The sequence below is a fragment of the Hemicordylus capensis genome, chromosome 1 (genome assembly GCF_027244095.1).
Source record: "Hemicordylus capensis ecotype Gifberg chromosome 1, rHemCap1.1.pri, whole genome shotgun sequence".
Lineage (NCBI taxonomy): Eukaryota > Metazoa > Chordata > Lepidosauria > Squamata > Cordylidae > Hemicordylus > Hemicordylus capensis.
Genome location: NC_069657.1, coordinates 86,662,519 through 86,679,988, shown reverse-complemented (window position 1 = coordinate 86,679,988; position 17,470 = coordinate 86,662,519). Strand labels below are relative to the sequence as shown.

Sequence of the window (17,470 nt, the reverse complement as noted above, 5' to 3'; positions counted from 1 at the left end):
CTCTTTGTTTTGCAAAGGGACTCTCAAACAAACTTGACCAGATGCACGTAGAAAGAGAGGCTCTCCTCCTCCCCTTGCTTGCTAGAGTCTGGGCTAGACTCTCTGTACATGCACAAAGTCACTCCTCAAGAGGCTCTTCAGATCAGAGTGAGGAGAAAGGAGACATGGGGAGCAAGACCACACAGGCACAGTCTCATTTCAAAGAGGAAACATCCTTTATCATTCCTATTTCAAAAACAGTAAGCAGAAATGGAGGGGTGCTTTATGGGGGATTTTTTTGTGAAATGGGGAGATACCAGGCATGGAATCACTCTCTGTCTGTGATTCTGGGGATGGCAGAGTATTGAATGCAAAACATGCAGTGCCTGTAGAATCCAGGGCAAAAATGCAAAAATGCAGTATGTTTTAGTTGCTTAATTCAGTATAATGTTCAATTTAATTTTCAGTATGATTATTATTTTGAGTTAATTGAGTAGAATTTACAGGCATAGGTAGGGACTATTTTTTAAAGGGTGAAAATAAGGAGCAAGGACTATTTTGAGTGTTTTGCCTGCTCAATCATGAATATATGCACAAAACTGAGATTAATTGGCACAAAGAAAAAAGCCTGTGTGTGATCTTGTATAAGTTTCAATGATAAGATATTGGGGAGAGGAAAAAGGATTTTGTGGTTGTGAATTGCTGGCCATTGAATTGCTGTGAAATGAATACCTTACTTATATGTTAAACCTTAGTTTAAAGAATATACAGGTGAAACTCAAAAAATTAGAATATCATGCAAAAGTTCATTAATTTCAGTAATGCAAATTAAAAGGTGAAACTGATATATGAGATAGACGCATTACATGCAAAGCGAGATAAGTCAAGCCTTAATTTGTTATAATTGTGATGATCATGGCGTACAGCTCATGAGAACCCCAAATCCACAATCCCAGAAAATTAGAATATTACATGAAACCAATAAAACAAGGATTGTCAATAGAACGATATCGGACCTCTGAAAAGTATAAGCACGCATATGTATTCAGTACTTGGTTTGGGCCCCTTTTGCAGCAATTACTGCCTCAATGCGGCGTGGCATGGATGCTATCAGCCTGTGGCACTGCTGAGGTGTTATGGAAGACCAGGATGCTTCAATAGCGGCCTTCAGCTCTTCTGCATTGTTTGGTCTCATGTCTCTCATCCTTCTCTTGGCAATGCCCCATAGATTCTCTATGGGGTTCAGGTCAGGCGAGTTTGCTGGCCAATCAAGCACAGTAATCCCATGGTCATTGAATCAGGTTTTGGTACTTTTGGCAGTGTGGGCAGGTGCCAAGTCCTGCTGGAAAATGAAGTCAGCATCCCCATACAGCTCGTCTGCGGAAGGAAGCATGAAGTGCTCCAAAATCTCCTGATAGATGGCTGCGTTGACCCTGGACTTAATGAAGCACAGTGGACCAACACCAGCAGATGACATGGCTCCCCAAATCAACACAGACTGTGGAAACTTCACACTGGACTTCAAGTATCTTGCATTGTGTGCCTCTCCATTGTTCATCCAGACTCTGGGTCCTTGGTTTCCAAATGCGATGCAAAAGTTGCTCTCATCAAAAAAGAGGACTTTGGACCACTGAGCAACAGACCAGTTCTTTTTTTCTTGAGCCCAGGTAAGACGCTTCTGACATTTGTTGTTCAGGAGCGGCTTGACAAGAGGAATACGACATTTGAAGCCCATGTCCAGGATCCGTCTGTGTGTGGTGGCTCTTGATGCACTAACTCCAGCCTCAGTCCACTCCTTGTGAAAGTCCCCAACACTTTTGAATGGCCTTTTCCTGACAATCCTCTCCAGGCTGCGGTCATCCCTGCTGCTTGTGCACCTTTTTCTTCCTCACTTCTCTCTTCCACATAACTTTCTATTGATGTGCTTTGATACAGCACTTTGGGAACATCCAACTTCTTTTGCAATTACCTTTTGAGGCTTTCCCTCCTTATGGAGGGTGTCAGTGATGGTTTTCTGCACAACTGTCAAGTCAGCAGTCTTTCCCATGATTGTGATTCCTAATGAACCAGACTGAGAAACCATTTAAAGCCTCAGGAACCCTTTGCAGGTGTTATAGATTGATTAGCTGATTGGAGTGGGACACCTGGAGCCTAGACTGTTGAACCTTTTCACAATATTCTAATTTTCTGGGATTGTGGATTTGGGGTTCTCATGAGCTGTACACCATGATCATCACAATTATAACAAATTAAGGCTAGACTTATCTCGCTTTGCATGTAATGCGTCTATCTCATATATCAGTTTCACCTTTTAATTTGCATTACTGAAATTAATGAACTTTTGCACGATATTCTAATTTTTTGAGTTTCACCTGTACTTCACAGGGTTGTTGTGACGAGAAACCTAAGTATGTAGTACACCACTCTGGGCTCCTTGGACGAAGAGCGGGATATAAATGCAAAATAATAATAAAATAATAATAATAATAAAAATACATAATCATATTATATACAGTGTTAGCAATAGCAATAGCAATAGCACTTACATTTATATACCGCTCTATAGCCAGAGCTCTCTAAGCGGTTTACAATGATTTTAGCATATTCCCCCAACATTCTGGGTACTCATTTTACCGACCTCGGAAGGATGGAAGGCTGAGTCAACTAATTATGTACATTATGTTATGTACATAATTACATAAAATCTTTGTGTATTAAATTTTGAATACACACGAATTGTATTTCGAATTTTTATTCTTCACGATAACTAAGGGCGCTCAACAGAGTGTTGCATCTGGGAGCCAGATTCCCTAGAGCCGGCCCTGCTGCCTGGGCTTGGTTTTTTTGAAGAATTTTGGTTGTTTAAAAAATATTATTGAATGTGTTTGTTCTGTTGTGGTTCATTGATTTTTTTGCACCTTGCTTTGCTGCTCATTCATTCCTGGGTTTTGTTGTTGTTGGTTAACTGATTTTGTGTCCCTTGGGTTCCGCCCCCCCCCAACACCAGTCCTGCTGACCCCTTTCTCCTGCCATCCCCCCTCCCATCCAGATTCCCCTCTCCCACTCACCCCCCCCCCGTCTGCTGCTGCCTGCCTGGGCTTGGGGTTTTGTGTTTTTTTTTGAAGAATTTTGGTTGTTTTAAAAATATTAACTTCTGTGTGTGCTCTGATTTGATTGATTTCTCTTATCCATCATATTATTGAAGAGTTTGTTTGTTCTGTTGGTTCATTGATTTTTTGTACCTTGCTTTGCTGCTCATTCATTCCTGGGTTTTGTTGTTGTTGGTTAACTGATTTTGTGCCCCTTGGGTCCTGGTACCCCGCCCCCCATGGCACTCCTGCTGCTCCCTTCCTCCTGCCATCCCCCTCCCTGTTAGATTACCCCCACTCACCCCTCTCTCTGTGCCCTCTTGGGCCTGCTACCCCCTTCCTCCCAGAACCCCCCTCCCTGCTAGATTACCCCCACATTTGGGTGTGGGGAGGGATATTTTGAGATGTACTGTCAAGTTGTTGAAGAAATTGTTGCTTATTTTGCAGGTCATTTCTTGTTTCTGCAGCCCGCCCCCCCACCAGCTATTGTTATTATATGATTGCTATTGTATGTATTGCTTGCTTGCTTTGGGTGGAGTGGGTGGGTTTTGTTAAAGGGTTCTTTTAAAATAGGCTAGGTACCTTAGTAATTAATTTGCCCCCCCCCCCCCAATCTTAATCCATACTTTTCACGAAAGAAGGGTTTTGTTTGATTTTCAGGTTCCCTAAGCTTTGACTCTGTCCCTCCTCGGTAGGTGCTGTGTCCTAATACCCCCCCCCCTTCTATTTTACCCATAATAAAAAAAACTCCCCCCCAGGAACTACTTAACCTAACTGCCTTTCCCAACTCAACCAAAAGTTTCCCTCCCTCACCTCAGTTGGCCTCCCCCCCAATGAAAGTCTTCCCTTCCTCCTAATTGGCTTTTTTAAAAAAATCCCTCCTGCCTCCCAATTAATTGGCCTTTTTTGTCCCTTTCTGGCCTTTCTCATACAGTCTCCCACCTTTACTATGTTTGAGCAATGCGAGTGCCATGTTCAGGCCAGGCCTCGCATAAGGTTGCCAGGCAGAGGTGGGAGAGGCTGGGGGCAGAGAAGGAGAGGATGTGGGGACGAGCCTGAGGATACCCCAGTCCTCCCCATTGCAGAATTCTTTGCCCCAGCTGAGGGGTTTGTCCAGAGGCTAGATTTTCCCCAGCCTGCTGCCGGCAGAGGCAGAGGCACTAAGGTTGTGGCGGGTCCCTCAGTGCAAGGTGCTGCTGGGGCTCTGCCAGTAGTGGTGGAAGAGACTGGTGGTGCAGGGGAGCAGGCAGAGGGCAGGGAGGATGTTACGGCTGGCAGCGATGCAGCCAGGTTCTCCCTCCCTCTTGGGGCCCTTCCTCCTATCATTTCGCTGCTCAGTGGCCCCCCCTCATGAAGCCCGGGCAGTTGTGGCGGCATCCAGCGGTATTGGGTCCCACCACTCTGGCTCCGATGAAAAGGAAGGGTCTGCTGAGGTAGTAGAGAGGTCTGCCTCTCCTCTGCCAGTGGAGCTGGGCCCTTCCTCTTCCACGCAGGGCTGAAGGGGGTTGGGTGGCAGCAGTGGGCAGGCAGCGGCAGCCACACACACACACCCCAAGGACTGCAGCCACCCAGCAGCAAGAGGCCTAAGACAGCGCCCAGGACGCGGGAGGCCAAGGACAGTGGTGTCTGGCGGCCTTTTGAGATCCCCCCAAATGCCCCAAACCTTGTGCCCTGTGTCCACTGCAGGGTACAGGTCAGTCAGGGCAAGGATCCCAAGCACCTGGGCACAACACCCATGTGGAAACACATGGACCATCATCACCCAGCTCTCCTTGACCCCGCTGGCAGCGCTAGTGCGCCTGGTGCTCCTGCCACTAGGGCGGACAAGGGCAGTGTGCCTGCGCCAGCCAAAAAGCAGGCTACACTGCCAGTCCAGCGGTGGACACAGGTGTCAGGCAGCAAGCTGTGGACCATCACCTCACCCGCCTCATAGGGGAGATTATTTCCACCAAAGACCAGCCATTTCAGGTGGTCGAGAACTCCGGCTTCCGCCGGATACTCCAGTACCTTGTGCCCGACTACATCATCCCCTCAAGGACCACGTTCAGCTGGAACGTAGTCCCCTCCCTGTACCACCGGTGCAGGGAGCTTGTGTCAGCTGGGTTGCGTGCAGCTCCGGCTGGCACCAGCGTGCATTTAACGACTGACCTCTGGACCAGTGTCAGTGGGATGCACGCTGCTTTCCTGGCCCTCACTGCCCACTGGTGGGGCCCGGAGAGTGAGGGGACCTCCGTGGGTGCTGCTTCTGGGTGGAGAAGATGTGGAGATGAAGATGTGGAGACGATGCATGTGGAGACGATGGACACGAGGCACACCATGGAGGAGGTGGTGGCCGTACTCGACCGCCAGATAGAGGAGTGGGTTGATGGGTGTCCACACCTCTCCCGGGGATTCATTGGCACTGACAATGGATCCAGCGTTACCGCCGCTGTCAAGACAGTCATGGGCTGTGTGAACATATGGTGTATGGCACACATGCTCCATCTGGCTGTCAGGGACGCCCTTGGCCTTAACGAGCTGAAGGCGCCCCAGGGCCAGGCCCGCTCCCTTCAAGGTGCTGTTGCTGCCACGGCCACGCTTGTCGAGAGGGCTCACAAACTGGCCAGCCATTTCCACCGCAGCGAAAAGTCCAGGCGTCTGCTTCACGAGAAGCAGAATGACCTCGGGCTTCCTCGCCATCTCATCCCTATGGATGTAGAGACGCAGTGGAACTCCACCTTCCTCCTGTTCCAGCGCCTGCTGGAGCAGGAGAGATCCCTTGGCACCTTGGCGAGGGATGAGTCCTTGGCTGTCTGTGACCCCTCGAATGCAGAGTGGAAGCAGATGTCCGAGGTGGTGTCGGCACTCGAGCCCTTCCAGCTTGACACAAAGGGCTTGTGTGGTGACACCACTCCCTTGAGCCAGGCGCTGCCCACAGCTCTGGGTCTGGAGAAGCTGATGGGCGAACGCCAGGCTTCTCTGACCACGCCGGAGGGTCATGCTCTGGCTGAAAGGCTGAAGCCTGGGGTGGCCAAGTGGCTAGTTGGTGAGTTGGGAAGCAGGGAGGAGTATGTCCTCGCTTGTCTCTGCAACCCAGCCATCAAGAGCAATGTCATGAGTGCCAGTGACTTGCCCAGGTGGAGGGACCTTCTGGTCCAGAAAGTTAGGGAGGAGGAGGTTGCTAGGACCAGGAGGGACCAGGAGGGTGGCAGTGGTGTGGGTGCACCCCCCACCGACCGACCCGCATCCACCACCAGCAGTGTAGTGGGCGGCCGGGCGGTGTCAGCTTCCTCTACCCCTTCCTCTTCCCAGTCCAGTAGCATGGCATCCTAGGCAGCAGCGCCAGCGCAGCAGCCACTTACTCCCACTGTGAAATCCACCCAGTGGTTTCAGCAGGTGTGCCTTGGCGCCTTGCCTGGTGTGCGGGAGGCTCGACCTGCCAGGCCCCCCTCCAGTGCTGAGCAATGCGTTGCCCAGTACCTGGAGGAGCCTGTGGAGGAAGACAGCTTGATGGACTGAGCACAGTTCTGGGTGACCTGCTGCCAAGTCTGGTCGGACCTGGCGGTGGTTGCTGTGCACCTCCTCTCCTGCCCCCCAACCAGTGTCCAGAGCGAGCGGGTGTTCTCATGTGCCGGGGACGTGGTGACACCCTCTCGCTCCCGGTTGGACGCAGGTCTGGTGGAGCAGTTGGTCTTCCTTAAGGTCAGTCTTCTCCTTCTGGGCTACCCCGAGCTGGAGGTTGAGCTGGGTGAATGATTACCGTGGTTGCCCCATGGTTGGTCACTTGCCTGGCTTATCCTCTGCACTCATCCCTACCCTCTCCCCTTCCACCTCTAGCTGAGCTGACGTGACAGATGCTGAGCCATGCCAGCCAAGTCGCTGCGTGCAGTGCCCACACTACTACTAGTGCTACGACTGGCCAAACATTTATGCAACACCCACGTAAAAAGAAACTCAGTGCTGACCACAAGACCTTATCTCTACCTGTCAGCATTTGGGGAGCTGGCGTGGGCACGGCACACACACCTAAAAGTAGCACAGCTCCGTAAAAATACTAGACTATCAGTGGCAGCGGCGGGTACACATTCTGTAAATATGTAAATGAATATGTAAATGAATATGTAAATAGAATTTTTAAAAAATGTTATGTTAACCCGCCAAAAATATTGAAAATCATACTTGTAAACAAATGAATTAATTTATTACTCAAAAAAGGATTGATTTTCAAAAATATGTTATCAAAGAAATCATGTGTGGGGTTGGTAGGCTGTTTCTGTTGTGTCTGTGCGGGTGGATGGTAGTACTGTCTGTGTGTGTGTGGATGCTTGCTGTAGTGTCCTGTCTGTCTGTATGTGTTTACATGTTTTTATTCCCTCCCCCCCAACCCTCCCTCCTTCCCCTCATCCGTCCCTCCATCCTCTTCATCACCCTTCCACCCTCCCTTCCACACCCACCTGCCCCTGGTCTGGCAAGCTGATGAGAACTGGTCTCCCACCAAAGCATACACATCACGTGTGTGCATATATGTGCCATACGACCTGCTCTGAGCTGGACCTCCTCCCGCTTCAATCCCCTCTGGAACATCCCCCTCACCTCACCTCCACCACTCTGGGCCACCCCAGCACCCCATAAGTGGCTTTAAGGTTTTTCTGCATAGGGAAGAATGGAGGTTTCAGCATCCCCATAATTGCACTTGGGGGGTGCCGGGGTGGCCCAGAGCAAGGGGTAGTGGGCTTTGTTGTTTCTGAAGTGTTCTGAGTGTAGATTCTTTGGTAGCATATTAGTTTTTCAATGACAAACCATGAATCCACTCTCACTGCTAAACTTAAAGACGCGCAAAATTCAAAAATCACTTAAAAATCAGCCTTTTGCTCAATTTCATTCAAATAATTCTGATAGCTTCCTTGCCCACCTTGGGAACTATCACCCACCACACTCTGCTCTAGGACAGCCCTTTCCCCCTGACATGAAACTATACATTTGCTGCAATCCTCATTATTCCCTATGAGGAATTCAAAAATACTTTTAAAATTCACCAATAATCAGAGGACTGTCCGATTGCTTTGGGATTTTGTGGGTGGTAGGCACCCCTGGGTGCCTACCACCCACCCCTCATTTGTGCCCCTAGGTGCTCCACAATAGGGGATATGGGCTGGTTTGGGTCCCATTATACCCTATGAGAAAAATAATTAAAATATTTCAAATATTCATAAAAAATCATAGGTGTGTCCAAATACTTGGGGGTTTGGGTGGTTTTTGGCACCCATGGGTGCTCCACAATAGGGAATAATGGGCTGGTTCAAGTAACATTATAGCCTATGAGAAAAAAATAAAAATTAATTTCAAAAATTCATAACAAATCTGATTGCTTTGGGGTTTGGGTGGCAGGTACCCATGGGTGCCAGCTACCACCCCACCCACTTTTTGAGGTTCAAACCCATTCAAACCAGTTCAAAACAGGTTTGAATTCGAACCGAACCACAGGGTGGTTCGAGCAAAACCAAACCACCTCCTCCTGGTTCAAACCCGGTTCAAATTCGAACCAAACTGGGCAAACCAGTTTTATGCACATCCGTATTCTTTAACTGTAGAACAGTGGTGTCCATCTGAATTTCCATTCTTTATGTCCTCTAAAACTCTCTTTAAACAAGATTTTGGAGCACATGTAGAGAGGTGATTTAGAAGAGCATCTTTCTCACACGATTAAAGGACACCCTGAGAATGTGTCAGGTCATCCACGGGTGATGTCAGGGTGGGAGCGCTCTCAGTGAGTCATTATTGCATGTGATGGTGGATGATTGTCCAAACCAGATGATCACCAATCTTGTAAGGTAAGTATTGTTATCCCCATATGGCAGCTCAGTGACTTGCTAAGGCCACTAGTGAATTCCTGACTGAGCCTATGGAAAAATCCATAGTCTTGATTAATACCTAAACCAGTGTATTCAAATGCATTGATAAATTCTAATTTAGCAGTTTCCTGCTGGAGTCTCTGTTTATGCTGGAGGAACAACAGGTCAGCAACAAACAGCTCAGCATTTTTGCTGGAGCAATGAAAGGTCCTTTCAGGTCAGCACTGGTGTCCTTGGACATTGAGATATTATCCTGCTGATTTCTTAATGTTTTTGTTGTCTAGTATCTATTATTATATTATATCTTATTGATTGATTGATTGATCGATTGATTTCTATACTGCCCTTCCAAAAATGGCTCAGGGCAGTTTATACAGAGACATAATAAATAAATAAGATGGATCCCTGTCCCCAAAGGACTCACAATCTAAAAAGAAACATAAGATAGACACCAGCCACAGTCACTGGAAGTACCGTGCTGGGGGTGGAGAGGGCCAGTTACTCTCCCCCTGCTAAATAGAGAGAGTTGCCACATTAAAAGGTGCCTCTTTGCCAAGTTAGCAGGAGTTTTGCATAGAGACTAACTGTTTGTTCTAAGTAGACATCAGAAGAACATTGTGGCTACTCAGGGATGGGCCTTCTCCGTTGCTGCCCCGAGGCTTTTGAATGTGCTCTCTAGTGAAATAAGAGCCTCCTCATCTCTGACATCTTTTTAAAAGTCTCTAAAGATGCATTTCTTCACCCAGACTTTTAACTGATATTGTTTTGATTGTTTTAATGTTGTTTTTAGAATATTGTTTTTAAATTTTTAAATTGTGTTTTAAATTTCTTGATTTTAAATGTTTTGTTTTTAATTAATGTTTTACTTTTAATCTTCTTGTAAACCGCCCAGAGATGAAAGTTTTGGGTGGTGTAAAAATATGATAAATAAATAAATAATAAATAAAACTCTCACTGTTGCTCACACCACTAATATTTTTCATAGTAACTACTTCCAGAGAGAGTGCACTGGGTAAATCTGTAGCAGTAAAAACAATAAAGAGTCTTGTGACATCTCAGGGGCAGTCCAAGACACATCACTGCCTGAAGCAAAGGATAATGTGATGACGCCCTCTCCATCTGGGGTGAGGGTTGAAACCTTCTCAGGCCATGCTTCTGAGGCAGTGGCAAGAACACACAAGCATGCTTGGACTATGCCACCAAGCCAGGCATAGTGGCAGGGATGTTCCTAGCTCAGGTCAATGGGGGACGGGGAGAAGTGAGGTGAGGATGGGAAAATGAACAGTAGGACCAGGAAGGATGGCTCCAGTGCATCATGGGATGGGTGCCATAGTGACAGGGGTCCAACTCTTGCCACCCCTCTGTGCCATTCCTGCATCTGAGGCAACCACTTCACCCTGTCTTATGGAGATTGTCTCTGTGGCATCTTAAAAACTATTTTTTTTTGCAGCATAAGCTTTTGTGGCTTACTTAATCGGATTACTAATTACTTTTTGTGGCTCACTTAATCTATCTTCATACATCTGATGAAGTGGACACTACTCCACAAAAAACGCATGCTACGTAAACATGTTTTTCTGTAAGGTGTTGCAAGTCTCTTTGTTTTTGTCTAAGTGTTACACTTCTAGGCCCTGTCTGTGTTTCATTTGTATGCACCAGAAGAAAGAAATGTCAGGACTAGTGCTGAACATTTTGAATAGTTTTGTGCCTCTGTTCCTAGCAAAAGTGCACTTACTTTTTTGGTGACACCCACACACAAACACTCCTGTGTTAAGGTACAAATTGTTAGCAATCGTGTGGATGTTGGTAGGTAAGAAGGAATGCATCCTCACTGCTGGTACAACCAGCCTGATGCTTGATTTCCCCAATTCTGGATTGGGCAAAATGTGGATAGGGGTGTGCATCCAGATATCCATCCCAGGGGTGTAGCTATAATTGAGCAAATGGGTTCAAAGAACGTGGGGCCCCCAGCTCTTGCGTCCCCCCCCGCTAATATCCAAATAAGATATTTTCTTATCTGCCTCACTCCAAGGGGCTGCTGGAGAGAGGGGTGAACACGAGCCCCCTCTCCCTGAGCTATGCCCCGATCCATCCCATCAAAAGTAATGCAGTGTAAATGGATGGCAACACTGGCCAGAAATGTACATTGCTCCTCTTGGCTGATGAAATATTGCTTATGCCAGTGGCTCACATGTTGTGCAGGCACAAGAAAGCAGAAGGGTTGCACCCTCACAGAGAACTTACAGCACACCTATGTTGAAGGTTTGTTCTACAGTGAAGCACAGGTGAGAAGGAAATGCTTTTCACTTTCCCCCCTTCTCTCCAAAAGTTCTTTTTGCTTGCAGAAATATATCCATGAGGGTCATGCAGCCCTTGCTTCCCCCTCCACCCAGTGGAGATTTGGGCAGTGGGGGACAGAGCGGAAATCAGAATATACTTTCCTGGTAAACTATTCCGCTGCTGCCCAGCATCCTGCATGGGCAGCAAGCCATGTACCCACCACTCACTTGATGTGCTTGCATGGCAGCTGTACTGACCCCCCAAGTGGCTGCCATGCAAGTACTTTGGCTAGCTGAGCAGTGAAGGGTGTGTGTGTGGCTCATTGCCTGCATGGGATGCCAGGTAGTGGTGGCGGGAACGTTGACTGGGGCTTAAAGCCATACTCTGCCCACCCCCCACCAAGCCTCCATCAGCCACTGGTTCCTCCACCTGTGTTTGACTGCAGAAGAAGCCTTCACTACCAGCCGCACTGTGAGGGAGGCCTTTATTCCTTTCTCCTACAGCTGTGCAAGATGTGGACCAGTATCAGTAATCCGCAAATTAAATAGCTTTCTTTCTAGATCTGTCAGCAGTTTAGTTTAAAATAGATTGATAGCACATTTTGTAAGATCTAACTGAACCTACAATGGAAAAGACAGAATCTGCAAGGCAAACTTTCATCTTTTAAGTAAGAAAAAGGAAGTGAATGTTATTCAGTGTAATTTGGTACTGTCTAACCTACTAGAGCAAAGTCCAAAGCTTCCCTGCTGTGGAGAATTACGTTTTTTGTCCATTTCTGTCTTGTGGAATTCCTCAAAATTCCCTCATGGATTCACTTAGCATCTTTTATTACCTCTGCTTTTTCCTCCGTCTGGTCTTGGCTAGGAGATCTTTGTCATCTCAGTATCTTTTGTCTATAGTGCCCATTGTTGCAAATGTTTCATCATGTAGTTTATATTGCCTGGCCAAAATAGTGGCAGCTTTTATCCACTTCTTCAAAGCTGAGTCTGGTCATTCCACTTTTTAATAGCCTTTTTGTAAATAATTACTCTGAGAAAACCCAGAATGTAGCTGGATATGTTTGTTCCCAAATAATATTGGGCAATTGTATATACAATCTTTTACTAAATTCCACCCCACCTCACCACCACAGATGCATTTTTAAAAAAATATTTTAGGGGCAAATCACTGAGGTAACAGAGAGACTTGAAGATTTTTATTTAAATTCTCTCCCAGAATCATTTTAACATCTATGCAATTGCTGTTTTCATCCTCCTTTCCCCATTTTTCATGATGCATTTTCCCATCTCTCCTTTAATGTATTTGAGAGCAGCAAATAAGCAGAGTGGTATAAGAGGCTGTCTACTGCATAAATGAATGAACTTTACTGAATCCTAGTTGACAACTTTAAATATACTTGCAGGTGCACAGATGCAGCATTAGTTGCTCCATGCTGCATGCACAATGCACCATGTATAAGCATGTCATGTTTCAGAGACATCACTGTCATTTTTACAGTCAGAATTACCTATTGCTCTATTCAGTTACATTATTGCAGGTCAAAATGAAGTCAGTGGCATATATATTAATGGTGAACTAAAATGTGTTGTAAGCTCTGAGAGGCATCCACAACAGAATGTACGTGAAAGTCATTTTTCTCCATTCTTCTTCCTCCCTGCAGCCTCTGAGCCTCCCCAAAAGCTGGAAATCCTGGAAACCAGGTTGATATCTTTTCTGCACACAGTAGGAGGATGCTCTGCTCAGATTCCTGGAATTCCATGTGTGCCTCATCTCATACCCATGGCAGGAGCCTCTCAATCCTTGAAAATGGCTTTTCAAGGGACTTGGTGGGCTGGAGGAAGAAGAAGGGGACTGGGGGAAATGGACACCACTGTGGATGTTTCCCTTTCTCTCTGAAGCTGTTCAAGTTTGAGCCCTGTACTTTTCATGGGGAATATTAGAAGTCAGTGTATGAAATGTTTTCTTCAGTAAAAGTCCATCAACACAATTTTTTGCCTTATGATGAATCCCTTTCTTAGAGAAATGGTGCAATCCTGTACATGATCCCTCAAAAGTAAGTCTAATTGAGTTGAATGGGGCTTACTTCCAAGTACATTTGCGTAGGATTGTAGCCCAAGTCTTACATACCTGTACAATTATTTTATTCTCAAGTCTGAATTAGTGGCGAAGATTTTCTTGTGTATCATGAAAGTCTTTTGAACTTGCTTGTTGAGTACTGAATAACAGCAAGGACCTACAAATGTGGAAGAGGAATGTCTCCATTAGACAGCCCACAGAAGTCAGCCAGCTGGTGCCAGGGATCGTACTGGTGATGCTCATAGAGCAACACAAGCAGTGTCTGCAACTCAGCACTGACTGTAAATTAAGATATAGCAGCCACTTCACTTTCCAGTTGGCTTCATGACAGTTGAGCTCAGTATGAGAAGCTGTAGAGGGAAATGGGAAGAATTACTTCTGCTTTCATAATTGCCCCCTTTTCTTCCACCCTTTCCTCACCTAAACCTTTATTTTACTGACCTCTGGCAACATGAACCTGTCCAGAAAGCTAATTTTTGAATGTTTAGTGACTGCTGTACTGAGAACACTGTCAGGAGTATTGCTCCCAGTCCTCCACTGTGAATACCCTCAACTTATACTCCCTAGTGGGGTGGATGGAAGGATGTGGAATGATAAAATTGCCCATTGATTCAGTTGATTGGCTAGTTTGCAGTTTAGTTGCTAGCCCAGAAGTCTATGTAGAAAACTTGGTTCTCAACATCAGTGGTTCCCAACCTGGAGGCTTCCAGATGTTGCTGATCAGCCCCTGCTACAATTGATTGTGGCTGAGGATGATGAGAATTGTAGTTCAGCAACATCAGGAGGCCCTCCTAGGTTGAGAACCACTGCTCTGCCCAGAACATAAAGAGGCAGATATGAATATGCAGGTTGTTTCACCACTTATACCTGATTAAGAAATGTGGATGATTGCTATATAGATTTATTAAAGACATGTTAATTTGCAACAGCAAAAGACAAAGAATGTTGCATCTCCCTAGAGATTGGCATGCACCATCACATCTCTTCATGCACCTGTCGAAGTGGGTTGTGTAACCAATGAAAGCTCATGTTGTTTTCTGTTTTTAAATTTCTTGTTTTTGTTTTTAACTAATGTTTTACTTTTGTTTTTATCTTGTTGTAAACCGCCCAGAGACATGGGTTTTGGGTGGTATAAAAATATTTTAAATAAATAAATAATAAATAATGTTGCAATAAATTGGTCTCTAAGTGACAGCACTCTGTCTTTTGTTGCTATATTATGTTTCATTAAAAGGCATTTGACTATAAAGCCTGACCCACACATGTATCACAATGTATCAGTGAATAATTTTGCTATTCTAAGCAGGTTTGGTGACTGTTTTCAAAGGAGGATTTGTACAAACATTGACAGATGCATATAGAAACCAAATAACGGCACTATTGCAATGTTAAATTTTAATTGGACTATTGTAAAGCTTAGAGGATGAGCCACAAGAGAGTAGCCAATTACTCTGTATATCTGTCTGAAAGCCTTTCCATTATAGAATGCTGATTGAGATTATATAGCTCTATATTGTTCCATGTTATTGATTTCTTCACCTTCTCCCTCCCACACACGTGAATGGTCTCATTAATTGACATTACCTTTTTCCCGGTGCTTGAGAAAATTGACGTGAGCAAGCTGAGGTGTTAAGTTTAATTTGAAGTAGGCATCTTCACGTCTGTTTAATCTTTAACAAGATCCATTAGATTTCCTGCCTTTAATTTGACATGAGCCATAAAGGCATCATGGCAGGGAGGCTGTGACCCATTCAGTATGAGAGGACAAAGATCTATGTGGAAATAATGGGCTACATCTGTGTTTGGGATTTTTCGCCCCTCTGTTATATCTAGGGGGTAGAATCAATAGGCAAAGCATTAGGTTTCTGTACGGCTTAGGTCTATTAAGTGGTCTCGGTTCTTGCAGTTTTGTCACTTTAAATTGTATCAGCCTTTATTACTCGGCAATTTTGTAAAACATGGACCTGCTTCTATTATTGCAGCATGCTTCTGCACAGTGGTGTCCATATTCAGAGGCAGCACCCTGTGCCCTTTATTGCCCTTTTCTTTAAGCCACTATATTTGGGAAACTTCTCAAATATTCCAAACAACATTATCCATACCTCTGTATAGGTTTGGAATGTTTTTAGACCAAGGTACAGACATATTTTCCATATGCAAAGCTATGCAAAGAGCCAGTGTGGTGTAGTGGTTAGAGTGCTGGACTAGAACCGGGGAGACCTGAGTTCAAATCCCCATTCAGCCATGATACTAGCTGGGTGACTCTGGGCCAGTCACTTCTCTCTCAGCCTAACCTACTTCACAGGGTTGTTGTGAGGAGAAACTTAAGTATGTAGTACACCGCTCTGGGCTCCTTGGAGGAAGAGTGGGGTATAAAATGTAACAGCAACAACAACCAATTACAAAAAACAACATTACTGGGAACAGCCTATATTCTGCGACGATATCTATAATAACAGCAACAACATTGATAATAAAATTCAGCCATCCCAGGTCCTTGTGAAGGACTCAATGTCTGGATAAAACAAACCAGTCAATAACACCTGTCTGACTGTGTAAATAAATAAATAAATAAATAATATAAAAAAATAATAATGTCAGACCAGATTATTGTTGCTCTGGAATATGTCCACCACTGGTGGCCAGCCTTTTTGTTCTTGATTCATGGCACACTTGCCAAAGTATGAGAGAGCGGCACTCTAGTGGACACTGCAGAACATGTACAGCTGCCTGTTCCTGGAAGTTTGTTTGCCTCTAGCGTGAGATATGGAGCAGGCAGCAGTGCAGTATTTGGGGGAGCAGGCAGAAGTTCGGGCCTGGCCAGGATCACTGGCCCTCTTGTTCTTGCCAGAAGTGCCACAGACTTCTGCTGTCACCCAGCCATCAATTGGCCACCTATGGTGAAGGGGGGGGCGGCATTCATTTGTTCCTTTCCTGCCAAATGGGCCTTATGGGCATCTCAAGGCTGAAGCCTTTGTATCTTATTTTCTAGTTCCCATCTGGAATCAAATCTACATATTAAATATTTGTTCATATTTCAAGCATAGAAGTATTGGCTCTAAATCACATGGTTTGTGGTGTCATTCATAAGAACAGCCCTGCTGGATCAGGCTTAAGGCCCATCTAGTCCACCATCCTGTTTCACACAGTGGCCCACCAGATGCTGCTTGAAGCCTACAGGCAGGAGTTGAAGGCATGCCCTCCCTCCTGCTGTTACTCCCATGCAACTGGTACTCAAAGGCCTTTGGGGCTGGAGGTGGCCTACAGCCCTCCGCCTAGTAACCGATGATAGACCTCTCCTCCATGAAGTTATCCAAACCCCTCTTAAAGCCATCCAGGTTGTTGGCTGTCACCACATCTTGTGGCAGAGAACTCCACAAGTTGATCACGCTTTGTGTGAAAAAGTACTTCCATTTGTTGGTCCTAGGTTTCCTGGCAATCAACTTCATGGGATGACCCCTGGCTCCAGTGTTATGTGAGAGGGAGAAGAATCTCTCTCTGTCCACTTTCTCCATACTATGCATGACCCCATAGATGACCATCATGTCTCTCCATCATGTCTCATTCTGCTGAAAATAAGTTATTTTTTGTTGTTGTTAAGAATTTGCCTCTGCCTGCCACATGAGTCTCACTTCTTGCATTCATGTCAGATTACTGAGTGCCACATCATATAATATAGACAGGCTTGTTTTCTCTGACTAAGTGCAATAGTTCTGTGCTCCTCTAATCAAACCCTAGTCTTAGAAAATATGTTGCATATGTGGAAATTAGATCCACATGATACTATGTAAGATCCATAATCTTTAAGGCAGCCGGTATTGCCAAACACTTTGCGCTGCAAAGATGGAAGGAACTGGACAGACCCACAAAGTGAAGTTTCGTAATTAGCTGGACTACTAACAGTCAAAGGGGGAATGTAATGGAATAGAGACAATGGGCGCTTTGGAAGAGTGTTGTTCACAAAGAGACATGTTAGGGGGGTGGCTGGTGGCCTGGTCTGGTCCCAGCTAGGGATGTTCCCGAACCGGTTCGGAGGCCATGCTGGAGGCCTCCGAACCGGTCCGGTTCCAAGCCGGTCCGGCGGTTCGGCACGGAGGGGGGCTGTAGCTTTAAGGGCAGGGGGGTGGTACTTACCCCCCCCCCCCGCCGCTCTTCCCCCTCTGGTGCTGTGTTTTTATCCAAAGTTTCTGGGGCGGCAGCGTTCCTCCCTGCTGC

At 45.9% G+C, this 17,470-nt stretch overlaps 1 long non-coding RNA gene across 1 annotated transcript in view; it reads left to right on the top strand.

Moving 5' to 3' along the window:
* Positions 1-14,449, top strand: part of LOC128340966 (uncharacterized) — an 87,142-nt gene extending 72,693 nt beyond the window's left edge. Inside the window, exon 3 of the long non-coding RNA XR_008314113.1 lies at positions 12,840-14,449. This is a non-coding gene — a long non-coding RNA (uncharacterized LOC128340966). The remainder of the gene's footprint in view (positions 1-12,839) is intronic.
* The last annotated feature ends 3,021 nt before the right edge of the window (positions 14,450-17,470 follow it).